Source organism: Symphalangus syndactylus, chromosome 9 (genome assembly GCF_028878055.3).
Source record: "Symphalangus syndactylus isolate Jambi chromosome 9, NHGRI_mSymSyn1-v2.1_pri, whole genome shotgun sequence".
Classification (NCBI taxonomy): Eukaryota; Metazoa; Chordata; class Mammalia; order Primates; family Hylobatidae; genus Symphalangus; species Symphalangus syndactylus.
This window is the reverse complement of record NC_072431.2, coordinates 74649918-74673380: the sequence shown is the minus strand read 5'-3', so window position 1 is coordinate 74673380 and position 23463 is coordinate 74649918. Positions and strand designations below refer to the sequence as shown.

Sequence of the window (23463 nt, the reverse complement as noted above, 5' to 3'; positions counted from 1 at the left end):
GGCGGGTGCCTGTAATCCCAGCTACTCAGGAGGCTGAGGCACAAGAATGGCTTGAACGCGGGAGGTGGAGGTTGCAGTGAGCCAAGATAGCGACACTGCACTCCAGCCTTGGCAACCAGCAAAACTCAGTCTCAAAACAAACAAACAAAAACAAAACAAAACAACAACAAAAAAAACCAGGAACGCTTTTTCTCCAAAGCCAGTCATAAAACCTAAAAATATTACCCTAATTCCCTGCCTTCTGTATAATAACTGGCCATAAATAAATTATCTGACCTACCTTGTTTCATTGTAGGTCATAAGACCCTCATTCTAGAGTAGTCCTACCCCACACTGGGTAGGAAGGAATACTTCCCAAAGAGAACAAAGAGAATCTGAACAGCCAGGCCTGGCTGCATTTTCCCATTCAATCTATAGCATGAGATCATACCCTTTTTTGTCCAATCATATTTATACATGGATGTCCATACCTAAACATAAACTGTATGTTTCTGTTTCCCCGTATCTTTGCGTCTTCAGTCTCAAGGCTCCCATGTCACATAAAACTATGATCAAATAGTCTGGGCGCGGTAGCTCACGCCTGTAATCCCAGCACTTTGGGAGGCCGAGGCGGGCGGATCATGAAGTCAGGAGATCAAGACCATCCTGGCTAACACAGTGAAACCCCGTCTCTACTAAAACTACAAAAAAATTAGCCGGGCATGGTGGCGGGCGCCTGTAGTCCCAGCTACTTTGGAGGCTGAGGCAGGAGAATGGCGTGAACTCGGGAGGTGGAGCTTGCAGTGAGCAGAGATCGCGCCACTGCACTGCAGCCTGGGTAAATTTGTAGGTCTTGTCTCCTATTGCTCTTTTTTTTTTTTTTCAAACAGTTTCACTCTTGTTGCCCAGAATGGAGTGCAATGGCATGATCTTGGTTCACTGCAACCTCACCTCCCAGGTTCAAGTAATTCTCCTGCCTCAGCCTCCTGAGTAGCTGGGATTATAGGCTCCCGCCACCACGCCCGGCTAATTTTGTATCTTCAGTAGAGACAGGGTTTCTCTATGTTAGTCAGGCTGGTCTCAAACTCTTGACCTCAGGTGATCCACTCGCCTCGGTCTCCTAAAATGCTGGGATTACAGGCGGGAGCCACCTCGCCCAGCCTATTCTGTTTTTTTTTTTTTTTTTTTTTTTGTCAGTGCTTTTCAGCAAACCTTCAGAGGGCAAAGGGGAAGTTATAAAACTATTATCAAATAAACTTGTTAAAACTTGTTATGCTTTTCTCTTGTTAACCTGTGTTTTGTTACAGGGTTTTCTGTCATGACCCTTATGATAGGGAGAAAAGGGATCACCCCTACACCAGCCCCCAGTTAAAACCCTGAACACCAAGCTTGAGTGAGCTTCCCTGGTTTTGTATGGCACCAACACAAATCTTCACACATTGTTCCCGGGATTTTTTTTTTTTTTTTTTTTTGAGATGGAGTCTCACTCTGTTGCCCAGGCTGGAGTGCAGTGGCACGATCTTGGCTCACCGCAAGCTCCGTCTCCCGGGTTCACGCCATTCTCTGGCCTCAGCCTCCAGAGTAGCTGGGACTACAGGTGCCCGCCACCACGCCCAGCTTTTTTTGTAGTTTTAGTAGAGATTGGGTTTCACTGTGTTAGCCAGGATGGTCTTGATCTCCTGACCTCGTGATCTGCCTGCCTCGGCTTCCCAAACTGCTGGGATTACAGGTGTGAGCCACTGTGCCCGGCCTTTTTGATTTTTATTTACTTACTTTTTTGAGACACAGTTTCGCTTATGTTGCCCAGGCTGGAGTGCAATGGCGTGATCTCGGCTCACCGCAACCCATGCCTCCTGTTCAAGCGATTCTTCTGCCTCAGCCTCCCGACTAGCTGGGATTACAGGCATGCACCACCACACTTGGCTAATTTTGTATTTTTAGTAGAGACAGGGTTTCTCCATGTTGGTCAGGCTGGTCTTGAACTCCTGACCTCAGGTGATCCACCCGCCTCAGCCCCCCAAAGTGCTGGGATTAGAGGCATAAGCACCCAACCTATTCCTGCGAGATTTAAATGTTATCTGTAAAATTCCACAGAGAAAGAAGACAATGGGAAGCCTCCACCTGGTCTCTCCTGGACCTTGGAGCTTGCTCTATGTGCTTTTTTCTGTTGCTGATTTTATTCTTTTTTTGAGACGGAGTCTCATTCTGTCGCCCAGGCTAGAGTGCAGTAGCGGGATCTCGGCTCACTGCAACCTCCACCTCCCGGGTTCAAGCGATTCTTGTGCCTCAGCCTCCCAAGTAGCTGGGATTACAGGCACCTGCCACCACGGCCAGCTAATTTTTGTATTTTTGGTAGAGATGGGGTTTCACCATGTTGGCCAAGCTGGTCTTGATCTCCTGACCTCAGGTGATCCACTCACTTCAGCCTCCCAAAGTGCTGGGATTACAGGCATGAGCCACCATGCTTGGCATGTTGCTGACTTTTAATTTGCATCCTTTCACTCTAACACTCTACCATAAATGCAATACAGTATTTGCTGAATTCTAGGACTTCTAGCAAATCACTGAACCAGAGGGTGGTCTTGGAGACCCAAGAACACAGACAGTAACCAGCAACTTCCTTGTCAAATACACACACACATATAGTCTCTATTCTACCATTTGTCTTTTATTTTTGCTGCTTTCTAAAAGGAGCTAATTTGTAAAAGGTCTGCATTGTAAAATTTGTTTTTTCCTCTCTGTGGAGGTCCTAAGTGTGTGTGAGGGTTTTGTTCTTTTATTCCTTATATAAGTTAAACACATTATTTTTTTAACTCAAGTTCCACACATTTTTTACATAAGCTCACAAGGCAAAAACATGGGAATATATGGAGTAAAATGTGAGGGCCCTTCAAATCCTCTTTTTTTTTTTTTTTTTTTTTTTTTGAGACAGAGTTTTGCTCCTGTTGCCCAGGCTGGAGTGCAAGGGTGCAATCTCGGCTCACTGCAATCTCCGCCTCTCGGGTTCAAGTGATTCTCCTGCCTCAGCCTCCCAAGTAGCTGGGATTACAGGCATGCACCACCACGCCCGACTAATTTTGTATTTTTAGTAAAGACGGGGTTTCTCCATGTCGGTCAGGCTGGTCTTTTTTTGTTTGTTTGTTTTTGAGACCGAGTCTCGCTCTGTCGCCCAGGCTGGAGTGCAGTGGCGCGATCTCGACTCACTGCAAGCTCCGCCTCCCGGGTTCACGCCATTCTCCTGCCTCAGCCTCTTCGAGTAGCTGGGACTACAGGCGCCCGCCACCACGCCCGGCTAATTTTTTTTTTGTATTTTTAGTAGAGACAGGGTTTCACCGTGGTCTCGATCTCCTGACTTCGTGATCCGCCCACCTCGGCCTCCCAAAGTGCTGGGATTACAAGCGTGAGCCACTGCGCCCGGCCGGTCAGGCTGGTCTTGAACTCCTGACTTCAGGTGATCTGTCTGTCTCGCCCTCCCAAAGTGCTGGGATTACAGGCATGAGTCACTGCACCTGACCTCAACTCCTCTTTCACTCTACTTCTCTCCTTGGAAGAATTCCTTGGCGTGCATTGCTCTCTACGCATTTTTTTTTTTTTTTTTTTTTTTTGATATGGAGTCTCGCCCTGTCACCCAGGCTGGAGTGCAGTGGCATGATCTCGGCTCACTGCAACCTCCATCTCCCAATTCAAGCGATTCTCCTGCCTCAGCCTCCTGAGTAGCTGGACTACAGTTGCGCGACACCACGCCTGGCTAATTTTTTGTATTTTTTTTTTTTTTTTTTTTTTTTTTTTTTGAGACGGAGTCTCGCTCTGTCGCCCAGGCTGGAGTGCAGTGGCGCAATCTCGGCTCACTGCAAGCTCCGCCTCCCGGGTTCACGCCATTCTCCTGCCTCAGCCTCTCCGAGTAGCTGGGACTACAGGCGCCCGCCACCACGCCCGGCTAATTTTTTGTATTTTTTAGTAGAGACAGGGTTTCACTGTGGTCTCGATCTCCTGACCTCGTGATCCGCCCGCCTCGGCCTCCCAAAGTGCTGGGATTACAAGCGTGAGCCACCGCGCCCAGCCTAATTTTTTGTATTTTTAGTAAAGATGGGGTTTCACTGCGTTGGCCAGGATGGTCTCGATCTCTTGACCTCATGATCCATCCACCTCACCCTCCCAAAGTGCTGAGATTACAGGCATGAGCCATCGCACTCAGCCACTTGTGCTTTTTATAAACAAGGGTTTACTACTTCCCACTTTAGATTCATAGATAACAGTCCATCTTAGTTGAGATTTACTTTTTTCTTTTCAATGATTTAATTTTTTTCTATTAAATAAATGGACATCATTTCTCTTAATCTTTTTTCTCTCCTGATTTCTATTTTCATACTTTGCCTTGCAAGTCACATTATACTTTTGTTCCTGCAAACCATTATATATCATGAACTAGTGGGGGTGAGATAAAAATTACAACAACTATGTCCTAAACACAATTTTTCTATTAAATAACCATGTGACTTTGGAAAGGTATTTAGACTGAGCTTTAATTTCGTTCATATTTATATTAGAACGTTGAAACTGAATTATTTCTTAGTTCCTGTATATAAACTTCTAATTGTTCACATTTATTTGCCAATGAATTAATCAAATAGTAACTTTTTCATTTAGTGTTCATTCAAAACTTAATAGTTTAATACCTTAATCTATGCTAGGAATTGTTCCTAGCATGTGTGGGAGTAGGCACCCTCCTTAATTTTTTTCTTTTTTTTTTGAGACAGAGTCTCACTCTGTCCAGGCTAGAGTGCCGTGGCAAAATCTAGGCTCACTGCAACCTCTGCCTCCCGGGTTCAAGCACAATTCTCCTGCCTCAGGCATGTGCCACCACACCCAGCTAAAATTTGTATTTTTAGAAGAGATAGGGTTTCACCATGTTGCCCAGGCTGGTCTCAAACTCCTGACCTCAGGTGATCCATCTGCCTTGGCCTCCCAAAGTGCTGGGATTACAGGCATAAGCCACCATGTCCAGCCTCTCCTTAATATTTGATTCTCCTGTGTATCTGTGATACCAGGATAATTCTTCTTATATCTTTATATAGAATTCTCTCAAGGGATACTTTTTTTCTTATGATTTAATTGAGGCAGTTTTAATCTTACAGCAGATTAGAATTTTCTTTTTCTTTTTTTTTTTTTTGAGACGGAGCCTCGCTCTGTCACCCAGGCTGGAGTGCAGTGGAGCAATCTCGGCTCACTGCAAGCTCCGCCTCCTGGGGTCATGCCATTCTCCTGCCTCAGCCTCTCTGGTAGCTGAGACTACAGGCGCCCACCACCACACCCGGCTAATTTTTTGTATTTTTAGTAGAGACGGGGTTTCAGCGTGGTCTCGATCTCCTGACCTCGTGATCCGCCCGCCTCGGCCTCCCAAAGTGCTGGGATTACAAGCGTGAGCCACCGCGCCCAGTCTAGCAGATTCGAATTTTCAACTCATTTTGATATTGTAACTGTTATGGACTGAATTACATTCCACACCCACAAATTCATATGTTGAAGTCCTAACTCCCAATGTGACTTTATTTGGAAACAGGGCCTTAAAGGTTGTAATTTTTTTTTTTTTGGAGACAGGGTCTCACTCTCTTGCCCAGACTGGAGTGCAATGGCGTGATCTCGGCTCACTGCAACCTCCACCTCCCGGGTTCAAGCAATTCTCCTGCCTCAGCTTCCCAAATTGCTGGGATTACAGGCACCCACCACCACACCCAGCTAATTTTTGTATTTTTAATAGAGATGGGGTTTCACCATGTTGGCCATGTTGGTCGCGAACTCCTGACCTCAGGTGATCCACCTGCCTCAGCCTCCCAAAGTGCTGGGATTACAGGCAAGAGCCACTGCGCCGGGCCTGTAATTAAAGTTAAATAAGGTCATAAAGGTGGGGTCTTAATCCAATAGCAGTAGTGTCCTCATAAGAAGAGGAAGAGACACCAGGAGTACATGCACCCAGTGCAAAGGCCAGCAGAAGAGGACACAGAGAGAAGCCAGTCCCTTCTGCAAGCCAAGAAGAGAGGTTCACTGGAAACCAACAGGGCAGGCACTTTGATTTTGAACTTCCCACCTCTAGAACTGTGAGATACCACATTTCTGTTGTTTGCACTCAGTCTGCAGTATTGTATAGCAGACTGAGCAGGCTATGACAGTCACCAAAGATACATACTCTAATATAAAATTAAAAGCATGGTCTTCACAGCTGACATTTCCAATCAGTTTGAAAATGACACCAACATGTTACAAGAACTATAACTCATACAGATTTATATAGTCCTCTTTTCTAATGAAATTCACATACAAATCTGCACTCAAATTAAACTGCTTTTCTTGGGGGAAAAAAAAGTGCAAGGGTGTAAGGCAAAGCCAGATGCAATATCAAGATCATAAAGGGCTTTGAGGGCATCACTAAGGAACTAGAACATTTTCCTGATGGCAGCAGGGAGCCACATGCAAGTTTTCAGCAACAGAGTGACTTTCCACCAACATTCATCACTGAATAACTATTTAGAACCTACTAATTGCTACAACCTACTAAGTGTTCCAACCTGCCTTTTAAAAAATTATCTTTTTTTTTTTTTAACTTTTCTGTATCTTTTAAATGCCTCACAATTTAAGTTAAAAGAAATAGATCAGGCCGGGCACAGTGGCTCACGCCTGTAATCCCAGCACTTGTGGAGGCCGAGGTGGGCGGATCACCTGAGCTCAGGAATTTGAGACCAGACTGACCATTATGATGAAACTCCGTCTCTACTAAAAATACAAAAATTAGCCAGGTGTGGTGGCATGTGCCTGTAATCCCAGCTAATCGGGAAGCTGAGACAGGAGAATCACTTGAACCTAGGAGGCAGAAGTTGGGGTGAGCAGCGATCACACCATTGCACTCCAGCATGGGCAACAGGAGCGAAACTCCGTCTCAAAAAAAAAAAAAAAGATCATTATATGAAAGGACATAATTAAGGGGGATTTGCTTAAAATATTTATTTTATTTTTTGAGACAAGGTCTGGTTCTGTCGCCCAGGCTGGAGTGCAGTGACTGGCTCACTGCAACCTTCATCTCCTGGGCCAAAGCCATCTTCCCACCTCAGCCTCCTGAGTAGCTGGGGACTACAGGTACACACCACCAAGTCCGGTTAATTTTTCTAGTTTTTTTTTGTAGCAACAGGGTCTTGCCATGTTTCCCAGGCTGGTCTCGAACTCATGAGCTCAACTGATCCTCCTGCCTCTGCCTCCCAAAGTGCTGCGATTACAGGCGTGAGTCACCGCAACCGGCCTAAACATTTTAAATGAAAAAATCTATGTATGTATGTATGTATGCATGTATGTATGTACATATGTACGTATATATATTCAGTGTAGAAACTGTCAGGGCAGTGAAAGAATCTAGAAACAGCTGGCCGAACGCAGTGGCTCATGCCTGTAATCCCAGCACTTTGAGAGGCCAAGATGGGAGGATCACTTGCACTCAGGAGTTCCAGACCAGCCTGGGAAACATGGTGAGACCTGGTCGCTAACAACAACAACAACAAAAACCCGCGCATGGTGGTGGGCACCTGTGGTCCCAGCTATTGGGGAGGCTGAGGAAGGAGGAGCTCTTGAGCCCAGGCGTTTGAGGCTGCAGTGTGCCATGATCGTGCCACTGCACTGCAGCCTGGGTAATAAAGTGAGGGCCTGTCTCAAAACAAAAACATAAATAAACGGAAACACATCTGGGTATATACACGCCTGCAAAATGTAATAAAAGTGTCACTGCAATTCCGTGGAAAAGTGACTCAACGGATAATGGCAAGGCAATGAGAGAAAAAGGTAAATCCCTACCTAACCCCTTACCACAAATGTCATACTCAATGAAATACAGATAAAAAGGAGAAAAAGAAAATATTTAAAATTCTTTAAACGTATTAGAAGAAAATAAAGGCGAACATTTGCATAATCCTGATGAGGAAAAACTTTCCCCCAAAATGACACCTACGGACGCTTGCCCAGAAATAAACTGCAAAATTTTTTTCAGCCTCAGAGTCATTCGCAGATAGTAGAGAACAATGTATTTATAATATTGGAACGGGTAAGACCTTCCTATAAAAGACCAAAAATCCGAAAGGGACACGGGGCGGGTGACAGGAACGAGGACAGCAGGGACAGCGGCCGCCCCTCCCCCGCCTCCCGCCTCCCGCCTCCCGCCTCCCGCCTCCCGCCTCCCGCCTCCCGCCTCCCGCCTCCCGCCTCCCGCCTCCCGCCTCCCGGCGCGCACTCACCTCCGCAGACAAAGGGCGCTCCGAAAGGCTCCGCCCCCTGACGCCGCCGCCGCCGCCGCCAGGGTGGGCCCGGGCGGGAGAAGGTGCCGAGGGCCCCGACGCCTGAGCCAATGACGCCCGGTGACTGGGCTCCTGGGGCCGGTCCAGCCACCGACGCGCCAGCCCTGCTCTGAGAACAGCCTCCCCGCAATGGCGGCGCAAGGCGCTGGCCTCAGATCCCCAATACGCATGCGCCCGCGGCACTCCGCGCCTGCTTCCCTCATCGCAACCCTCATCTCCGGGGGTTCCTGACTCCCATCAGCTTCCCCGCGTCTGCTTTTCATCGGGGCTATGCGGACCCCGGGGGCTGCGGCCTCGAGCCTTCCCAGAATTTTCCGGTCCCAGATGGCCGAGGGGGACGGGCCGAGGACCCGTCCCTTGGTCCCTGCCAATCACAAGCGTTGTACTGTCCGTCTCCATGGTGACGACACAAGCCTTGCTCTGAGTCCTGGAACCACCCCTCCTTCCCATCAATTTCATATTGATAAAACTCAAAATATAATGATGATGATGTTATTGGCCGGGCACGGTGGCTCACGCGTGTAATCCCAGCACTTTGGGAGCCTGAGGCTGGTGGATCACCTGAGGTCAGGAGTTCGAGACCAGCTTGGCCAACATGGTGAAACCCCGTCTCTAATAAACATACAAATATTAGCTGGGCGTGGTGACGGGCGCCTGTAATCCCAGCTATTTGGGAGGCTGAGGAAGGAGAATCGCTTAAATTCGGGACGGGGAGGTTGCAGTGAGCAGAGATCACATCATTGCACTCCCGCCTGGGCAACAGAGTGAGACTCCATCTAAAAAATATATATATAATGATATGATTATATCATTATATAGTATATGCTACTGATGCGAAGAATGGAATTTTATTTATTTTTTTTTGAGACGGAGTCTTGCTCTGTCACCCAGGCTGGAGTGCAGTGGCGCGATCTCCCCTCACTGCAAGCTCCGCCTCCGGGGTTCATGCCATTCTCCTGCCTCAGCCTCCCAAGTAGCTGGACTACAGGTGCCCGCCACCATGCCCAGCTAATTTTTTTTTTTTTTTTTTTTTTTTTTTTTTTTTAGTAGAGATGGGGTTTCACCGTATTAGCCAGGATGGTCTCGATCTCCTGACCTTGTGATCCTCCCGCCTCGGCCTCCCAAAGTGCTGGGATTACAGGCTTGAGCCACCACGCCTGGCTGAAGAATGGAATTTTTTTAGGCATAACGTTTTGCTTAATTGGAGTTCGGAGTTAATGAGGTTTGTTTTGTTTTGTTTTGTTTTGTTTTGTTTTGTTTTTCAGACAGGGACTTGTTCTGTCGCCCAGGCTGGAGGGCAGTGGTGCCATCATGGCTCAGTGCAGCTTCAAACTCCTGGGCTCAAGCATCCTCCCGCCTCAGCCTCTCCAGTAGCGAGGACTACAGCAGCCCTGAGCCACTGTGCCCCGCTAATTTTTAAAACTTTTTGGAAGAGATGGGGATCTCACTATGTTGTCCAGGCTGGTCTTGAACTCCTGGGCTCAAAGACTTCTTACTCCTCAGGCCCCCCAAGGTGCTGGGATTACAGGCGTGAGCACTGTGCTAGGCCCCAGAGTTAGTGTTCTTCAGCATCAAAATTGTGTACATCTGTTTATACCAGTTATAATGAGATTTTACATATTTCATCTTTGAAAATGTTTTTAAGATAGATACATACTGCCAAACACTGATATCATCCATGAACATATGATTTAACTTGAGCATATTCATTGCTTGGAAGAATAGAGTTCTGTTATATTCTTCTCTTGAAATTTGCATTTTAGCATGTCATTATATGGCAGATTAATCACTTCCAATTGAAGGTTAGGGGGGAACTCCTCAACTGCACAGTTACAGGGATATTGAAATATAGAAATGTGCTTTGCATTTGCATAGAGGTCCAAAAATGCTACCAGAACTATAGATTGAGCTTGGAAAATATAGCCACTGCACATTTTGAGTAGGGATGGTGATCTTGCTTCCTGTTTTAACTTTCCACAGCACTGAAAGTATATAAAACAGCTTGATATCACTTGTGATTCAATGTTCGTTGTCATTGAAATGACTTTATGGTAGTATAAGTTACAGGTTACAAGGTTTTGCCTTGTAATTTTAGTTTGAATTAATTAAGTAATATTATCAAGTCTGCAGCAAAAGCTAATTTCTGAAGCCATTTGGTGTTTTACAAGTGGTCGGGGGTGGTTCTTTTCATGTAGAAAAAAATTTAATCTCAGCCCTGAGCTAAAACCAAAAATCTTGATAAAACTTTACCACTGTCAAGCCATCAAACTGCTGTGTGGTACGAAAGTCAGGATATTTAGCTTCTATTTCTGACAATAATTCATGAAACTGACAATGGCTAAGTTAACGAGAGCAAATGAAGCTCTCTGTTGTCATTACTGGTTCAATAGCCTATGGCAGATCCAAATATTTTCCACAAAGTACCTGCTTAGCAAATTCCACTTGAGTTATGCTGTGGTTTGAATGTGTTCCCCCCAAAGTTCTCATGTTGGAAACTTAATTCCCAATGCTGCAGTGTTGGGAGGTGGGGCCTTTAAGAGGTGATTGGGTCCTGGGTTGAGTACTCATTAATGGATTAATGGTGTTATGGAGGGAGTTAGTTTTCTTAGGAGTGAAGTAGTTCTTATGAGAGCAGGTTGTTATAAAAGTGAGCTTAGCTTATTCTTGCAGTCTTTTTTGCATGCATGCTCACTTCCCCTTCACTTTTTTGCCATGTTATGATGCAGTATAAAAGCCCTCACCAGAAGCTGTCACCATGCTCTTGGACTTCCCAGTTTCCACAAACATGAGCCAAAATGAACTTCTTTCGTGTATAAATTACTTGGTCTGTTTTCTGCAAACCAACTAAGATAAGGTTATATAAGGTTGATGTAAAAGCAATTGTAGTTTTTGGCATTAAAAGTAATGGCAAAAACCACAATTACTTTTGTACCAACCTAATGCTAAATTAGGGTTTTCTTAACTTCTTTAAAAATATTCTTGCCTGACCAGGTGTGATGACCCACACCTATAATCCTAGCACTTTGGGAGGCTAAGGCGGGCAAATTGCTTGAGCTCAGGAGTTCAAGACCAGCCTGCAACATGGTGAAACCTCATCTCTACTAAAAATACAAAAATTACCTTGGCGTGGTGGTGGGTGCCTGTAATCCCAGCTACTCAGGAGGCTGAGGCACAAGAGTTGCTTGAACCTGGGAGGCAGATGTTGCAGTGAGCTGAGATTGCGCTACTGCACTCTAGCCTGGGCAACAAGAGAAAACTCCAACTTCAAAAAAGTCTCTCACACACACACACACACACACACACACACAGATTGACATGATACTTTTTAATGAAAGACAAAGTGAATTATATTTTAACTTCATGGGATTTTGCTCACTCAAGTAACTTGAAGTTCATTGTTCTTATTCCTTGCCAAAGATCCACCAGGATAAATGACATGGAGGGGGAGACTCCTTGTGGGATATGTTGGAAGGAGGTTCTTGGCTCCCCTTTTACCTCATCTTAGGACTCATGTGGTGTGTGACCAGAAACTGCTCAGTCTCCCAGAAAAAAATGACAGTTTTTTTTTTTTTGAGACAGGATCTCCATCTGTCGCCCAGGCTGAAGTGCAGTGGTGTCATCATAGCTCACTGCCACCTTGACTTCCTTGGCTCGAACAATCCTCACTCCTCATTCTCCTGAGTAGCTGGAGGCATGCACCACACCTGGTTAATTTTTAAATTTTTTGTAGAGATGGAGCCTTGCTATATTGCCCAGGCTGGTCTCAAACTCCTAGCCTCAAGTGATCCTCCTGCCTTGGGCTCTTAAAGTGCTGGGATTACAGGCGTAAGCCACCGTGCCCGGCCCCTTAGCTTCTTTTTTTTTTTTTTTTTTTGAGACGGAGTCTCGTTCTGTCACCCAGGCTGGAGTGCAGTGGCGTGATCTTGGCTCACTGCAAGCTCCGTTAGCTTCTTTTTTGATGAGCTGCTGCTCACTGCTAGGGAGGAGGGTGGAGAAGGAGGGCATCATTATCTATTGTGAGGAAAAGTTTTAGTTCTGGCAACCATGAATATCTTACTCAGCAAAACAGACTACCATCTGGAAATTTAGTTCCTAGACTGACTTTGTGAGTGCAGCCCAATCCAGTTGCCTGAGCTTAGTGGGACATGGCTCAGGCCAGAATTTGGGGTTTGGAGGTGAGACGGGCTAAAGTGGCCTGAGGAGCCCTGCCCGGGCCAGAACCTGGGTTGGAGGACATAGGATGCAAAGACAATCTTTGTGGGTTTAGAGAGGCCAAGACTGAGGAAGTGCCCAGAGCCCACTCTGTATGCATGTGTGTGAGTGTGTTGGGGCATCCGCCCTCAGCAGGGTGGGTGTGTTTGTGTGTGTCACTAGTGGTCTGTGTGTGACAAACATCTGCTCTCCGTGTGTGTGTCTGTCTGTCTGTATTTGGGGGATGGTTAGTGTGATTGTGTAGTGTATTGAGGCAACCCATGCCCACAGTGATGTGTGATTTGTCTGTTTTCGTGTGCATGTGGGGTGGTGTGAGTAGCTGTGTGGTATGTATCCTCTGTGGTGAGTGTGTGCATGTGCACATGCATGTGTTTGTGTGTGTGGCGGGGTGGATGTGTGACTGATGGTGTGTATGGTCTGTGTGGAGAGGAGCATGTGCACATGCATGTGTTTGTGTGTGTGGCGGGGTGGATGTGTGACTGATGGTGTGTATGGTCTGTGTGGAGAGGAGCATGTGCACATGCATGTGTTTGTGTGTGTGGCGGGGTGGATGTGTGACTGATGGTGTGTATGGTCTGTGTGGAGAGGAGCATGTGCACTAAGCGTGTGAGTGTGTGTGTGGGGTGTATGGTTGTGTGGTGCATTGGGGGAATGTGCATCATCAGTGGTGTGCTGTTTGTATTTATGTATCAGTCCATGTGTGTGGGTGGTGTGTAAAGGGTGTGTAAAAAGTGACGATTCTCTCGTGGACCCCTGCCTGTTCCACATCGTGCAGCATACACACACCCAGGTGCAGCTCTGTGGGCCTTGAGGGTGGTGCATCAGCATAAATCAAGTTTCGTTGCAGCAGGAAGAAGGAAGACCGGGCTGGGCATGGTGGCTCACACTTGTAATCCCAGCACTTTTGGAGGCCGAAGCGGGCGGATCACCTGAGGTCAGGAGTTGAGACCAGCCTGGCCAACGTGGCAAAACCCCAATTCTACTAAAAATACAAAAGTAGGGCGTGGCGGCACATGCCTGTAATCCCAGCTACTTGAGAGGCTGAGGTGGGAGAATCGCTTGAACCTGGAAGGCGGAGGGTGCAGTGAGCCGAGATCGCATCATTGCACTCCAGCCTGGGTGTCAGAGTGAGAACCTGTCTCCAAAAAAAAGAAAAAAAAAAAGAAAGAAGACTAAGTATGAATTAACAGGAGTTAGGAAAGGTTTCCTGGAAAGAAGGACTTCCAATCTATGCCTATGCTCTATTTGGCTGGGATTTCAGCAAGCAAAGGTGAGTGTTCTGTTTGGGGGATAGAGAGAGAGGTAAACTTATCATATAGGATCTTGCAAGTGACCAAAGAGCACAGCAGGTGATCCTGGGAGGGTGAGTGACAGGGAGCAGGGGCATCACAAGAGAGCTGAGGTGTCAGACCCAGAGCACCATATCCAAGAGCCAGGGTTTGCTTCTTCACAGGGAAGAGTCAGTGAGCATTCTTGGGCTTGGGAGTGACAGGTTCTGGCCTGGCCACTGCCAAATAGGTATTGAAGCTGGGTTCAGTGGCTCAGACCTGCAATCCCAACACTTTGGGAGGCTGAGGTGAGCGGATCACCTGAAGTATTGAGTTCAAGACCAGCCTGGCCAACATATAGTGAAACCCTATCTCTACAAAAATACAAAAAGTAGCCGGGCGTGGTGACGCGTGCCTGTAGTCCCAGTTACTCAGAAGGCTGAGGCAGGAGAATCGCTTGAACCTTGGAGGGGAAGGTTGCGGTGAGCCAAGATCGAGCCACTGCACTCCAGCCTGGGCAACAGAGTGAGACTCTTGTCTCAAAAAAATAAAAGGTCAGATGCAGTGGCTCACGCCTGTAATCCCAGCACTTTGGAAGGCCGAGGCGGGTGGATCACGAGGTCAGGAGTTCGAGACCAGCCTGGCCAACATGGAGAAACCCCGCCTCTACTAAAACATATACAAAAATTAGCGTGGTGGCATGCGCCTGTAATCCCAGCTACTCGGGAGGCTGAGGCAGGAGAATCACTTGAACCCATGAGGCGGAGGTTGCAGTGAGCTGAGACTGCACCACTGTACTTCAGCCTGGGTGACAGAGTGAGACTCAGTCTCTCAAAAAAAAACAAAAAAAACAAAAAAAACTAAAAAAAAAAATTTGGGGGAAAGGGTGACATTCTTCAGAACAGACCGTATGTTGGGTCATAAAACACACCTTAATACATTTAAAAAATACTGAATTATACAAAGTATCTTTTATGATCACAATGGAGAGATGCCAGATATCAATAAGCATAAGAAAACTGAAAAATTTGCAAATATATGCAATTAAAACATTAAAACAATTAAAAACAAAACACTATTTTTTTGGTAGCAGAGGACAGGGTCTTGCTCTGTCACCCAGGCTGGAGCGCAGTGGCACGATCACAGCTCACTGAAGCCTCAACCTCCTGGGCTCAAGCTATTCTCCCATCTCAGCCTCCTGAATAGCTGGGTCTACAGGCATATATCACCACACCGAGCTAATTTTTTATTTTTTGTAGAGATGCAGTCTCATTGTGTTGCTCAGACTGGTCAAACTCCCGGGCTCAAGTAATCCTCCCACCTCAGCCTCTCAAAGTGCTGGGATTACAGGTGTGAGCCACCATGCCCAGCCTCTTATGATGTTTTTATTTGGCTTTAATATTTGGATAATACTGGCCTCACAGAATGAGTTAGGAATTGTTTTTTCCTCTTTCCCTTTTGGAGAGTGTGAGAAGGATTGCTGTTAATTCTTTTTGAAATGTTTGGTAGAATTCACCAGTGAAGCCATTTTTTTGTGGACTTGACTTTGTTGGAAGGTTTTTAATGCCCTGTTTTACTACTGCTATTCAATATTCTACTAGAAGTTTCAACAAGAACAATTAGACAATTAAAAAAATGAAAAGTATCAACACTGGAGAGGAAGTAGTCAAACTATATTTATTTGCAGATGAGAATACATATCCCAAATATATAGCAAATCCAAAAGAATACATGAAAAAGGCTACTAGAGCTAATAAATGAATTCAGCAAAGTTGCAGGATGCAAGATTAACATATGCACAAAAATCTATTATGTTTCCATACAATTGAAATCAATAAACAAAAAAGTTAAGAAAGTAATTCCATTTACCATCGCATCTAAAAAGTAAAATACAGGCTGGGAGCGGTGGCTCACCCCTGTAATCCCAGCACTTTGGGAGGCCAAAACGGGCAGATCGTTTGATGTCAGGAGTTCAAGACCAGCCTGGCCAACATAGGGAAACCCTGTCTCCACTAAAAATAAATTAGCCGGGCGTGGTGGTGCGCGCTTGTTGTCCCAGCTACTTGAGAGAGTGAGGCAGGAGAATCACTTGAACCTGGGAGGCAGAGGTTGCAGTGAGCCAAGATCGTGCCACTGCATTCCAGCCTAGGTGACAGAGTGAGACTCCGTCTCAAAAATAAATAAATAAAATAAAATAAAATAAAACACATAGGATAAATTTGAGGTGAATGGCTTATACACTAAAAAGAACACAACGTGGCTAAAATAAATTAAAAAGGGCTAAATAAACAGAAAGACATCATGTCATGGGTAGGAAGACTCAGTATTGTTAACATGTCAAGATTATTCAAAGTGATCTATAGATTCAACATAATTCCAATCAATATCCCAACCGCCTTTTATGCAGGAATAAATAAGACAATGCCTACATCCATATGGAATAATTATAAAGGGCTCCAAATAGCCAAAAGCTTGTAAAGAATTACAAAGTCAGAGGAATCACACTTCCCATTTCAAAGCTTGCTTTTTTTTTTTTTGAAGGGTTTTTGTTTGTTTAATACATCTGAAAAGAATGCATACACAAAGAATTGAGACATGAGAAAGCATTGGTTCAACAATAATGAATCTACAAGAATTAGGATTGGGAAGGTGGAAAAGATTACTTCAACATTTTTACAAATTAGAAACTGCAACCAAAATAAGCTGCTAAAATCCCTAATAACACTTATGGAGAGTCTTCATAAGACTCTTTCCGGCTGGGCGTGGTGGCTCATGCCTGTAATCCCAGCACTTCTGGGAGGCCGAGGTGGGTGGATCACCTGAGGTGAGGAGTTTGAGACCATCCTAACCAACATGGAGAAATCCTGTCTCTACTAAAAATACAAAATTAGTCAGGCGTGGTGGCGCATGCCTGTAATCCCAGCTACTCTGGAGGCTAAGGCAGGAGAATTGTTTGAACCCAGGAGGCAGAGGTTGCAGTGAGCTGAGATGGCGCCACTGCACTCCAGCCTGGGCAACAAGAGCGAAACTCCATCTCAAAAAAAAAAAAAAAAAAAAGGCCAGGCGCGGTGGCTCACACCTGTAATCCCAGCACTGTGGGAGGCCGAGGCGGGCGGATCACGAGGTCAGGAGTTCGAGACCATCCTGGTTAACACGGTGAAACCCCGTCTCTACTAAAAGTACAAAAAATTAGCCGGGCGTGGTGGCGGGCACCTGTAGTCCCAGCTACTCGGGAGGTTGAGACAGGAGAATAGCATGAACCCAGGAGGCAGAGCTTGCAGTGAGCTGAGATCGTGCCACTGCACTCCAGCCTGGGTGACAGTGCAAGACTCTGTGTCAAAAAAAAAAAAAAAAAGAGGCTTTCCATGATTTTTATTAAACTAGAGAGCCTCATCTGGTTGCTCTAGGGTTCCTCATATATAAAACAGAAATAAGAGGATTCCCTTGACTGGCCCCCATGTTGTTAAGTGTTCTCCCCACCCCCACCCTACTCCCAGCTTCTTAATGAAGCAGGCCTCCATCCTCCTAACCTGAGAGGATGTGAATCATTCCACAGATGTCTGTCTTCTAGCACCACCCACCCCTCATATTTCCTCTACATACCAGTTCTTCAGCTGCGTTCTAGGAACACCACATACTACTGAGTTGCAAATCTATGCTAAGCATATAAGACAATGACTGACAGGAAAAAAAATTTTAATTACAAACTCAATTCATTTGGTGTATTTCAAAGGTGCAATACTTTTCTTCATTTACTAGTGAAAGAAGTTAGAAAGTAACTTCCCCAAAAAAGCAGCAAATGGCAAACAAATGTCCTTGAAAGTCAGTCACATACAGTGCGTCCTAGAAAAGAGGAGGGGCAAGACAGCTTCCACCCACTTTCAAGAGTTTCATCAAATACTGGATCTACTCCAGGGTGGAGAGAAAAGGCAACTTTCAAAAAGGAGTATGTTATTAAATGAGGCATTTACTATACTCCTTCCTAAGAGCGCCAGATGGGGAACATGTTTTCTCAACTTGATCTAGGAAGTGGAATGTGGAATCATTCTGTCCTCCTCCCTTTAAGGGCTAGCCACTGGTTAATGAATTAAAAAAACAATACTGAGAAACAAACCCCACACACACTCTCCCCAAAAGAGGAGAAAAAAACCAACAACACTAAGATGTCCCAGATTACTCTCCAGAGTGGAACCAGGGAGCAGCTTCAACAATTGCAATTAGTTTGTTACAGTCATCCACAAGCATGCCTTGCTGTTTTTTTTTTTAATTTGAAACAATCTTGCTGTGTCACCCAGACTGGAGTGCAATGGTGCAATCTCGGCTTACTGCAACCTCCACCTCCAGGGTTCAAGTGATTCTCCTGCCTCAGCCTCCCGAGTAGCTGGGACTACAGGCGCCCGCCGCTACGCCCAGCTAATTTTTTGTATTTTTAGCAGAGATGGGGTTTCACCGTGTTAGCCAGAATGGTCTCAACTTCCTGACCTCATGATCTGCCTGCCTCAGCCTCCCAAACTGCTGGGATTACAGGTGTGAGCCACTGTGCCCGGGCCCATGCCTTGCTTTTAAACAACAACAAAAAATTTTTTTGAAACAAAACAAAAACTAGTACTAATCACTTTTCTGACAATACACTATTACTCAAAATTAACTAGTCCTGGGAGGGGGAAGGGGGGCCATACCTGTGGGCCTTGTCTCACATTACTGCATGTGGGTAGGTGCAGGGCATTTGTCATTATTGCAAAAATGAATTTTACTTTTTAATCTTTAGTTTGATTTAAACATTGCTTTTAGTATGATGCTGACGCCAGCTATGCAGAAAGGGCTCTGGAGAGATGTTCATAGCAGCACACATCTGTGGCTCTTCTTTGGTTCTGGAGGCTCCAGGGCAGCCAATATTGCTTCGTCAAATACATTCTTTAGGCCTTTCTGTGTGAGTGCAGAATACTCCACATACTTGACAGCCTTCAGGTCATGGGCCAGCTTTTCAGCAGTCTCTGGAGTGATAGGCTTCTGTTTGTTCTTGGAAAGTTTCTCAATAGTAGAGGGGTCATCTCTGAGGTCAGTTTGGGTCCCAGCAAGCAAGATTATACACACAAAAAATAAACACACGTTCTCTACAATGATTTTGTTATTTATGTTGTGAAAAGTTCAGAATAACCATATTACTTTTGGGTCCAAATTGTACTAATATCAGAACGCTGAAAATAAAAATGTACCTTTCTGGGTTCTTGTATTCAGGGAAGAATTGTTCTGCTCCAGGACTGTAATAGAAAAATTAAAATGATTTTTATAAAAACTAATATCTAGATAAACCGTAACGAGTTTAGTTTCTTACTTTGAAACTTTGTGTGTTATTTACAATGGGGACAGTCTTTAATAAAATTAACTTTTTCACCTCAGCTTCCCAAAATGCTGGGATGACAGGTTTGAACCACTGCAACTGGCCTGTTTGCCTTTTGAGGAATGGCCACACTGTTTTTCAGGGCAGCTGCAGCCCCCACCAGCAATGTATGTGTTCCAGTTTCACCACCTTGCCACAACTTATATTCTGTTTTTGGTTTTTCAGTAGCCATCCTAGTAAGTATAAAGTTGTGGTTTTGACTTGAGTTTCCTAATAATATTGAATATCTTTGCATCTTATTTCCCATTTGTATATTTTCTTTGGAAAAATGTTCAAGTCCTTCATCCATTTTAGTTATTTTTCCTTTTTGCTGTTGAGTTGTAGGAGTTATTTATACATTTTGGATATCATACCTTTATCGCATATACAATTTGAAAATATTTTCTCCCATTCTGTAAGTTGCCTTTTCACCTTCTTGATATTGTCCTTTGATATGCCACTGCCACACAGTTTTGATTACTGTAGCTTTGTAGAAAGCTTTAAAATTAGGGAGTGCTGCCAATGCCCTCATGGAGAAGCTGAGGTCAACATCAGATTTGAAATATTTAAAGTGGATACAAAACTATTTCAGCAATGCAGACAATTAGTGTGTTGTTGTGGGCGATGGTGCTGTTGGTAAAACATGTCTCCTGATATCCTACACAACAAACAAATTTTCATTGGAACATGTACCAACTGTTTTTGACAATTATGCAGTCACAGTTATGATTGGTGGAGAACCATATACTCTTGGGCTTTTTGATACTGCAGGGCAGGAGGATTATGACAGATTACTACTACTGAGTTATCCACAGACAGATGTATTTCTAGTCTGTTTTTCAGTAGTCTCTCCATCTTCATTTGAAAATGTGAAAGAAAAACCTGAGAGGTTAAGGCAGAATTGCTTGAACCCAGGAGGTGGAGGTTGCAGTGAGCCGAGATTGTGCCACTGCACTCCAGCCTGGGCAAAAACAGTGAAACTCTGTCTCAAAAAAAAAAGAAAAAAAAGAAACCAATTACAAAAAGCACTGTTGGGTTTCTGAGAAGTAATTTGTTATGCAACTTATGCTTTATCTTTGTGTAACATTATTTTTAAAATCAACATATAATGTACACAGGAAAATGCAGGGATTTTAATGAGCTTTTACCAGCATTTAAATCCAGAAAGTTTCTTCAGGCCCCTTTCAAGTCAGCCTTCTCATCTTAATGACAAACCGTGTTCAAATTCTTCTTGCCGTGGAATATCTTTGCCTTTTCTGAAGTTTCACATGAATGAAATCAAATAGTACAGACAATTTTGTGTCTGGCTTTTTCTACCCAGTATCTTGACTTTGAGATTCATCCATTTTGTTTCATATGTAACTCCTTCTCCATTACTGACTAGTATTCTTTGAATAAATACACCACAGATTGTTTATCACCTTCTTCTTGGACATGTTGTTTATAGTTTTAGGCTATTTTGATAAAGGTGCTATTAACATTCTTATATAAGTTTTTTGTAGACATATGCTTTCATTTACATTAAATAGATAGCTAGGAATGTAATTTCTGGGTTATATAGTAATTGCATGTTAATTAAAAGTACTAAACAGAGGCCAGGTGCGGTGGCTCATGCCTGTAATTTCAGCACTATGGGAGGCCAAGGCGGGAGGATTGCCTTAGCCCAGGAGTTTGAAACCGGCCCTGACCAACATGATGAGACCTTGTTGCTACTACAAATACAAAAATTAGCTGGGCATGGTGGCCTGTGCCTATAATCCCAGTAAGACTTGTCTCAAACCCCCCAACGCTCCCCCCAAAAAACCCAAAACTACTAAACAGTATTTTTTTGTTTTTTTGAGACAGACTCTCACTCTGTCACCCAGGCTTGAAGTGCAGTGGTACAATCTCGGCTCGCTGCAATCTCCACCTACTCGGTTTAAGCGATTCTCCTGCTTTAGCCTCTTGAGCAGCTGGGATTACAGGCTCCTGCCACCATGCCTGGCTAATTTTGTATTTTTTTTTAGTAGAGACAGAGTTTCATCATGTTGGACAGGCTGGTCTCGAATTCCTGACCTCAAGTGGTCCACCCGCCTTGGCCTCCCAAAGTGCCGGGATTACAGGCATGGGCCACTGCGTCTAGCCTCCAACGACACCATTTTGAGAGCAAGCACCTGCCAGACTGCATCCTGCCCTGGGGCCCAAAAACTCCTGCGTCTCCACATTCCTGGAGCCCCATTGACATCCCCCTCATGTCCTCCTGGACGGCTGCAGTGATGTAACACCAGCTGGACCCAACCCTGCGGCCAGGTCCCCAGCACTGTAGCCCACACAGTGTCTTATACTTCAGGGAATGGGGGAGGCTGCCTTTGGGACACAGGCAGCTAAAGCATGTGCTCCGAGTTACCTGCCTAGGACTGCTGCCACTGACAGCAACCCTGCTCCCCGATCCCCTGCAATAGAACTGCTGCATACTGCATAGAGCATACAGCATACAGCCTGGGGACCAGCAGGCACAGATGCCATCCCAGGCTCAGAAGATAGGTTCTATTTGCCCACCGTTGCTGCAGCTGTTGCCACCCAAGCGCACCACCTGGAGACCACCTTGGGGATCACGTAGGGTTTACTCACCCATCTGTTGCCCTGGGCACACGTGCACACCATCAGTAGGTCTGACAAAAGACCCAGGTGGCCTGCTGATGGTGCGGGAGCATACAGTCCCAGGGCCCAGGGATCACACCGCCCCATGCACCACAGCCTGCACCCATGGGCACCATGCGGGGGGGCTGAGGAATGGCCTGCCATAGCTGATGCCATTGCCCCAGTGCCAAATGCACTTTCCAAGGGCCTGGGGATTGCCTTGCCACGCCTACCCCCTCTGGCATCTGTGCACTTCTATCAGGGGACTGAAGACAGACCTGCCTACCCTGCCACCACTCCCATTGCGGGCACTCACCCTCACATGCCACCTGGGGGCCTAGGGAGTGGCCTGTCCACCCATCGTCACTGCAGCTAACACCAGTGATTGCTGCCAGGGAGCTCAAGGGTTGGCTTGCCCCTTCTACTGCCACTGCCAACATCATGCATGCTGCCCAGGGGCCCAAGAACCTACCCATCTGCTTGGCCCACCACTGCCACTGCCTGTGTTGAAGCAAGCCACCTGTAGGCCAAGAATTGGCTTGCTTGGATCGGCTAACAATGGTATCTGTGTAGGCTACCCAAGTCAAGATCTTTAACCTTAATCATAATCTCCCCAGCTCAAGATCTTTAACCTTAATCATATCTTCAAACTGTCTTTTGCCAGGTAAGATAAGATACTTACAGGTTCTAGGGATTTAGATGTGATCATCTTTGGGGGTGGTGGGCATTATTCTGTCTGCCCAGCTCTGAATCCTATAACCCAGAAACCAGGCTAGTAAGCATTGGCTCCATAAAGTCAAATTTAGGAATAACTGAAGTTCCAATTACGCTCTGGTAACAATGAGTATAGATTCTTATTGAACCTATGCAAATAATTATAAGGCCATGAAAATAAGAAAATGAGGGTGTTGGGAGAAAAGCTGAGTGTGGGGAGAGAAGCTGAGGCAGGGCTTGCATGTCCCCTAGACTTGCTGGCTCCTTGCTTCTAGCACTCCCATTATCTTAAGCAGCCATATGTTTCTCATTCAACCAAGTGTTTCTTATACACTGTTTCGTTTCAACCCCCACATCCTCACTACCTGTTTCTTTGAGCACCAATAAATAGTGTGGGCTTCCAGAGCTCAGGGCCTTTTCAGCGTCCACACTCCTGTTGGCCCCCTGGTCCCACTTTCTCTCTCAAACTGTGTTTTTCTCATTCCTTCGACTCCGCTGGACTTCGTCGGCCCCATGACCTGGTGTTGGGTCTCATCACCCCAACATAAGGGTTTTCAAATTCTGGAGGAGCCAGGCAGGGAAAATTAAGATATATATATATAAATGTTTCACTTCCGTTTACAAAAGCATAGACTATTAAGTTTTTATGTTATAGATCTCTTGAGAGAAAAAAGAGGTTTCTTATATATGCAAAAAGTAGAACATTGGAACATCAGCAAGAATCCAAATAACAAAGTCATTACTCATCAACTCACTCATTTCTGTGTAATTAATTATTGTTCAGCTCTATCTTGAATTTAGTAGTCTCCGGCACCCAACTTGGACTTCTGGAATTTGTGACTCAGTTTACTGGTAGAGTCTCAAATTTAAGTGATGCCATCAGAAGCTGGTACCCCAAAGTACCTGGTGCAACCCTTTTCAGTTGAGCTCTGAGATAGTGCTGCTGCTTTTTTTTTTTTTT

At 45.3% G+C, this 23463-nt stretch overlaps 1 protein-coding gene across 5 annotated transcripts in view; it reads right to left on the bottom strand.

Annotated features, from left to right (window-relative positions):
- ZNF713 (zinc finger protein 713) overlaps positions 1-8660 on the bottom strand; it is a 62051-nt gene extending 53391 nt beyond the window's left edge. For all 5 annotated transcript variants that reach the window (XM_063608909.1, XM_055293059.2, XM_055293063.2 and 2 more), the window contains exon 1: positions 8250-8660. The gene's annotated coding sequence lies outside the window, so the exon portion shown is untranslated. The remainder of the gene's footprint in view (positions 1-8249) is intronic.
- Positions 8661-23463: the final 14803 nt, after the last annotated feature.